Below are 7,447 nucleotides of genomic sequence, written 5' to 3'. Positions count from 1 at the left end.
CGTTTCAGCTGGGAACCGTGGCGGTGTGGGCGAGCACAGACTGGAGCCCAGGTGTCTAGCCGCTCCTGGAACACTGGCCAATCATATAATTTTCATTTTTGCTTCTGCTTATTACATTTAAATATTCTGTTTATGTATGTTGAAACATTCTTGTTTCTCTAGGGTGAAGCCTACTTGGTCATTATGTATGGTCTTTTTGATGATTTATTGCACTCTGTTTGCCAATATCTTGTTGAGGATTTTTGCATTTATCTTCTCTTGGGTTTCACTATTTTCAATCTATACATTTATGTCTTTCAGCCAAATTTGTAAAGTTTTCAGCCATCATTTTTTCATGTATTTTTTCTACTCCATTATTTCTTCATCTTCCAAGGATCTATTTACATGTTAGAACCTTAATATGATTTTACAGTTCTCTGAGACAGTGTCTTTTTATTTTTTTTTTTATGTTTTGTTTTGCCAAAAAATAAAACAAAATTTCATAACAAAATAAGAGCACAACAATAGTTCACACATGGTGTATCATCTTCAAAGTAGTTACTCAGCAGTTCTTGGAAGGGTTCTTGCAAGAAATGAAACAAACAATAACATAAAACTTTCTTTTCAATGAACTAAGATAAACTAGTGGAATACATGAAACTAACCTGTGTATTAAATTTTTTTGAAACAATGAAATGTGTAATTTGGAGAAGTATTTGAACTTCTCCCTACTTATTTATCTTTCTTTTGTTTTGCTCCTTATTTGTGTGTGTGTGTGTGTGTGTGTGTATTTCTCATATAAGAGAAACCATGTGCTATTTGAGTTTATATGTCTTACTTATTTCATTTAATACTGCATTCTCAATTTGCATCCATTTACTTATGAATAACTCAAATTTAACTGTCTTTAGGGCGGATCAAAGATCTGAATGTTAAAATAGAAACACAATCTGCTGGAAGATAAAATAGATACAACTGTTGAAGACACAAGGATTTTCTGAGCAGAACCCCAATGGCACAAGAAATAATACCGAGAATGAACAAATGGGATCATAATAAATTAAAAAGTATCTTCACAGCAAAGGCAACACTACGGAGTGAAAGACAGTCTACAGTAGTGTCTTTTTAATCTTTATTTTTTATTAGCTTACATAATTTCTACTGTTATGTCTTTGATTTGCTTATCTCTTCTGTAATCTTTATTCTGCTATTCAGTTCTTCCAATGGTGTTTAGAACAAAATTCAGGTACAGTTTTTCAGTTCCATAGTTTCCATCAGGTTTAAACTTGGTTTTCCTATTGGTCTACTTAGATTTCTTATTTTTAGTTCATTACAAATGTCAATTCTTTCATTTCTGTTAGCTTAGCTATATTAGCTGCATTAAGTCTTTGATAATTCCAGCTTCTGAGTCATTTTGGAGCTTCATCATTCCTACAGAATGATTCACATTTTCCTGGGTTTTCATCTGTTGAGTAATTTTTAGCTGTATCCTGCCTTTTATGAATGCTGCATTATAAAGACTCTGAATTCTGTTATATTTCCTGAATGAACGTTGATGTTTTTATTTTAACTGCCAATTAACTTGGCTAGACACAAAATATAGACTCTCATGTAATGGCTGCTATCTCAAACCTGAAGCCAGTTTTAGCTGCAAGACCCTATTTTTCTGCTTTGTATATGAATGATGTAAGTGTCAGCCAGACACATCTCTGAGATGGAATCTCAGAGAGTTTTGCATAGAATTTGGGGTAACCTTTTTTTTAGCTCTTTTTTTTTTTGAGATTTTTTTTCTCTTACCATCTAGCCAAGGTGTTTTTCTACTCTCCGGCCTCTGGTCCTTCAGGCTAGAAATGTGGTGAGTTTTCTTTGCAGTTTTAGCTGCTTCACATTGCACTGCAACTGTGGTCTCCTCCAGGGCAAAACCTATAAGAACTAGAAACTCACATTGTACTGGCCTTTATTTCTTTTTTTTTTTTTTTTTTTTTTTTTTTTTTTTTTTTTTTTTTTGTCTTTTTTTGTCTTTTTTTGAGATAGGGTCTCACTCTGCAGTTCAGGCTGGCCTTGAGCTCACTTTGTAGCCCAGGCTTGTCTTGAACTCACAACGATACTCCTGCCTCAGCCTCCTGAGTGCTGGGATTACAGGCGTGTGCCACCACCCCGGCATGTACTGGTTTTTATTTCATATTTTGATTTCCTGAAAAATATCTCTGTTTTTTTGTTCACTTTCTTGAGCTTTTTAAAACATATTCTCCGGAGTTTACAGCTGCTACTTGTGGAAGGGTTAGTCTGTTAGGAGTTTCATTCATCATGCCCAAAATTAAACTCTGAATGCTTTAACTCTTACTTATATCTCAAACTATTTGAAAGAATCTAAAAATCCTGAATTTATGTTATGAGACACCAATTTTGTGGAATATTATGCAATCATTAAAATATTACTACCAAGGGAAAAAGAAGAAACATATTTATGAGTCCGTGAAATTTACATGATAAAAATCTCCACTTTGATTATAGCTATTAAAAAGTTGTGAATACATGTAAATGAGAACCAGGAAGAACTAGAAGGTAAACTCTTGGAGATGGAGAAGGGAGTCAGGAGGAGGAGGAAAGAAAGGAAGAGAAAGGTAAAGGAAAATGATCATGATGTGTTAAATGCAGGTAGCACTTCTCTAAAGCAAACATCATTATTCCATATTAGAAATGTACTTTTTTATTTGTCAATAAAAAATGAAGGGAAATTTTGAAAAAATAAAGATGTTTTATTATTAACTTAGTTTATATCCTTTGTCTTTTCAAAAAGGTGTTCAATGAATTTGTGCAATGAATTTCAGCACTGTTAAAAATAACTCCAAGGGTGTCGGGGATTTAGCTCAGGGGTACAGCACTTGCCTGGCAAGTGCAAGGTAGTGAGTTTGATTCCCAGTACCAAAAAACAAAAAACAAACAAACAAAAAATAACTCCAGGGATGGCACCTTATGCCTGTAATCTTGAGCCTCCAGGAGGCCAAGGCAGGAGAGTCACAAGTTCAAGCCCAGTCTGGGCAAGTTAGCAATTTAGTGAGATACTATCTTAAAATAAAAAGGGAGATGTAGCTCAGTGGTACAGTGCTTCCTACCACAAAAAAAGACCTGGCTTACGCAGTATTCCAAGTGTTTGTGTGGGGGTGGATTTAGAGAGAAATATTTTCTCTCAATCCATAATTTTTTTTTTCATTTTGTTGATTATTTTCTTTGTCATGCAGAAGTTTTTTTTGGTTTCATACTGTCTCACTTGGTTTATTGTTGTCACTGTTGTTGATTTTGCTGTTGTTGTCACAGCAAAAAAATAATTGCCAGTATGAAGCCAATATCAAGATTTTTCCTCTAGGAGTTTTATGATCTCAAGACTTATGTTCAAGTCTTTAATGCATTTTAAATTGTGTGTGTATGTGTAAGGGATATAAAATAATGATTTAATTTTATTCTTTTGCATGTGAATATTCAGTTCTCCCAGCATCATTTATTGAAGTGACTTTCCTTTCCCCATTGTGCATTCTTAGTGGACTTTTCATAAATTACTTGACCTTGTATCCTTGGGTTGACTACTGGGATTTTCCCTTTATTCCATTAATCAATGTTTCTTTTTCATGTCAGTACCACATTGTTTACTATAATATATTGGTAATACGTTGATGATATGTTGGTTCATAAACACTTCTTTTCATGATCAAGTTGGTTCACTAACAGGAGTGTTTGGCAACATTTTGCTTCCATTCTCAAATTCCACATCAGGTGATGCGCGTGAATGTGGCCATCTTCCCCAGAATCATGGAACAAATTAAGTTTGTGAACCCAGGTACCACTGTAATGTGAAATCAGGAAATGTGATGTCTCCAACTTCTTTGTCAATAATCTTTGACTATTTCATGTCTTTTTGTGGTTCCATATGAATTTCAGAATTGTGGTTTCTGTTTCTGTGGAAAATGCCATTGGAGTTTTGATAAACATTACATTGAATCTGCGTATCACTTTAGGTACAATAAGCATTTAAATAATATTAATTCTTCCATTCCATGAACATGGAATACCTTTCCATTTATTTTTCTTTCTTTAATCAATATCTTCTAGCTTGTATTGTATATGTCTTTTACTTCTTTGGCTAGATTCATTCTTAGGTATTTATTCTTTCAGATCCTATTATAAACGGAATTGCTTTCTTTACTTCTATTTTGAATAGTTCACTGTTGGTGTAAAAACTCCCTACTGATTTTTGTATGTTAATTTTCTTACTATTGTACGGAGTTCATTGTTTTAACAACCTTTTTAGTCTAGGTTTTTCTACATATAGGGCCATGTTATCTGCAAACAAGGATAATTTTATGTCTTCCTTTCCAATTAAGATATGTTTTATCTTTATTTGTTGTTTTTTTTTGTTTTGTTTTTCTTCCGGTACCAGGAATTGAACTCATGACCTTGCACTTGCCAGGCAGGTGCTTTGCCGCTGAGCTAAATCCCCAGCCCCATGTTTTATCTTTATTTCTTGTCTGATTACTCTTGACACTAGACTCATTTACTTGCACTGAGAGTTTCAGTAGGTGGAGAAGCAGACACTAACCAGGTTTGGAAACCACATGCACTTTGTGGCTTGGGACTTGGAACCCATCCTTTTCCCTCTGAGGTCCAAATCTGCTCTTATGGGAAATGTAACTTCCAGTTTTAAAAATAAGTATTTTACACCAAATCCAGAAGTCATAGATTTCAAATGGTTTTATAAAACATGTTAAGCTTGAGGATGTAAATCTAAAATACATGGATTAGATTTTGGCCGAAATTACATTGGAATTTTAATAGACAGAGAACAACATTCTCAAGAGAACAAGCTTGTTTTTACATTCCTTACTCAAATCTCAAATATTTAAGAGATGCTTTTGAATAATTATTAAAAAAGCAAAACAAATAAAAAAAACTCTTTGAGTTTCAGAACTTGAAAAGTAGGCTGTCATTAACTATTATTTCTACATAGCAAAGTGGGTTCTTGGTATAATACTACCTCAGAAGAGGTCAAAGGAAAAAATATGGCCTATATTCAAGAATTTTCTTTTGTCATTTACCACCTGTGAGAATTGTGGGAGGTTATTATTTTTTTTGTTTTTTTTTGGTTTTTCTCCAGTACCAGGAACCAAACTCACGACCTTGCGCTTGCCAGGCAGGCACTTTGCCGCTGAGCTAAATCCCCAGCCCCTGTGGGAGGTTATTTTAATTGTTAAAAATGTAGTTTCTCCACCTATTAAGTAGGGCTATTATTTCTTCTTACATTGTCATTGTATAAAATTTCTGGCCCATAGTTAGCCCTTGAAAAGTCCCTGGCTTATTATTATTACTTTTCTGAATAAAAATGTTCATGCAACATAGAGTTTTTATTATTCTCCAAACATGTAGTAGTAATTTTAAAATTAAATTGCTATTGAATTTATTGTTTGCATTAAAAGTTCAGGGTTTAGCTAGATAATAGATTAAATATGTTATTTTTAAGTCATCAGAACTGGTTTCAAATTCTGCCTCTAGTACTTATTAGTTATGTGGCATTTTCAAGGGACTTAACTTCTCTAAGCCTCAGCTCTGTGATCTGTAAAATGGGAGCAATAATGACACTTACTGTTGTTATGAAAAGGAAATGAATACTTGAAATAGTACCCATTTGTATAACTGCTAAAAAGGGTAACTATCATAATTGTCATCAAGGACAAAAGTTCTTTTTTCCTATATATTATCACAATCCACTTACATACCAAAAATTACTACCTAAAATAAAATACTACATACACAAATGTTCAATACTTGGCTTCTTTCTATCTTCCCTTAATATTACCCATCAAATTTATGTACAGGAAGCATTTATAATTATGTTTTTACTGGAAAGGTGGTGCCCAAACGTAGATTCATTGTCATTAAATTTATTACTATCATGAAGTGGCAAACTGTTGATGTCATAGTAATTGATCATTGAATGAATCACGTGTCTTAAATTGCAACTTTGGGTTCTTGAACCATGCTTCTACAAAAGGAGTAGGAAACTTTATGTACGAAATTAATTTCTGTACCTCTTTGAGGAGAAATGTGTAGGAAGCAGTCATAATGTATAAGTAAGGCACCTTGGAGACAGTCTTAACAGAGACCATGAGAGTTTATATAATCTCTTTTATTAAAAATAAACAGCACACCAATTCTGTGATTATGCCAAAATTCGACTTGGACAGAAATGACCATTCTAGCTTGGAGAGGACAAGGAGAACAGCCTATCTGCTTTGTTCATCTGTGAAATTCGTTGCTAGGTATTATCAAACAATGGACAAAGGAGTCAAAGTAAGGTCTTCTATGGAAAATATTTTTCTATAAATATGAAACTATAAAAGTATTATAGTTCATACTCAGTTGGACCCTTTTTTCTTTGAAATTCTTTTCTAAATGCAATGAGCTTCTTTTTTATTTTAAAGAGAGAAAAAAACCAATAAAAATGATACAGAATTTCAAAACAAGATGGTAGGAAATTAACAATGGTCATTATATTGCATATTATTATCTTCAAAGTAGTTGCTCAAATTACCAGACATAGGCATGCAAATTTTTTTTTTCTGGTACTGAGAATCGAACTCACGACCTTGCACTTGCCAGGCAGGCACTGTGCTGCTGAGCTAAATCCCCAGCCCCTAGGCATGCAAAATTGATTAAACAATATGAGCACTAACTGTTCCTTTCAATGAACTAATAGAAATCAGTAGTACAATTATCTTAGCTATCTTGTGTGTGTATATGTATTTCCCTTCCTTCTTTTCTCCCTTTCCCCATCCCAGTTATTCTTTCTTTTTGAGCAATTTCTTTCTATTTCCCAATATCTATTGTATCTTTTGGATCTTATTTACACTTTCAATTTCTTACACTAGGGAAGCAATACAGTGTTTACATATGTGGGTCTGACTTGTTTCACTTAAAAGTATGGTCTCTAGTTGCATCCATTTACCTGTAAAAGTCTCAAGTTTATCTTTCTTGATAGTTGAGCAGTACTCCCTTGTATAAAAATATCACATCTTTTTTATACATTCTTTAGTTGATGGGCATTTGGGTTGTTTCCAAGATTTAGCTAAGACAAATTGTGCTGCTAATAACATAGGTGCACATATATTGATGTGCTATGATGTTTTCAATTCTTCTGGGAAAATACCCAGAAGGGGACTAGCTGGGTTGAAAGGGACCTCTAATCCTAGTTTTTTGAGGGATCTCCACACTGATTTCCACAGTGGCTGTACCAGTCGACACTCGCACCAACAGTGAAGAAGGGTTCCTTTTTCCCTGTAGCCACTCTAGCATTTGTTATTGGTCGATATTTTGATAATAGCCATTCTTTCTGGGGTGAGATGGAATCTCAGTGTTGTTTTAACATGCATTTTTCAAATTATCAATAATGTTGAACATTTTTTCATATATTTATTTG

The 7,447-nt window shown here is 33.8% G+C and overlaps 1 long non-coding RNA gene across 1 annotated transcript in view; it reads left to right on the top strand.

Moving 5' to 3' along the window:
- The window catches only part of LOC102022258, a 27,105-nt gene extending 26,040 nt beyond the window's left edge, over positions 1-1,065 (top strand). The window contains exon 4 of the long non-coding RNA XR_259682.1: positions 891-1,065. This is a non-coding gene — a long non-coding RNA (uncharacterized LOC102022258). The remainder of the gene's footprint in view (positions 1-890) is intronic.
- The last annotated feature ends 6,382 nt before the right edge of the window (positions 1,066-7,447 follow it).

Source organism: Chinchilla lanigera, unplaced genomic scaffold, assembly GCF_000276665.1.
Source record: "Chinchilla lanigera isolate Chin_1 unplaced genomic scaffold, ChiLan1.0 scaffold00007, whole genome shotgun sequence".
Taxonomy (NCBI): Eukaryota; Metazoa; Chordata; class Mammalia; order Rodentia; family Chinchillidae; genus Chinchilla; species Chinchilla lanigera.
This window is presented reverse-complemented; position numbering and strand designations above follow the sequence as displayed.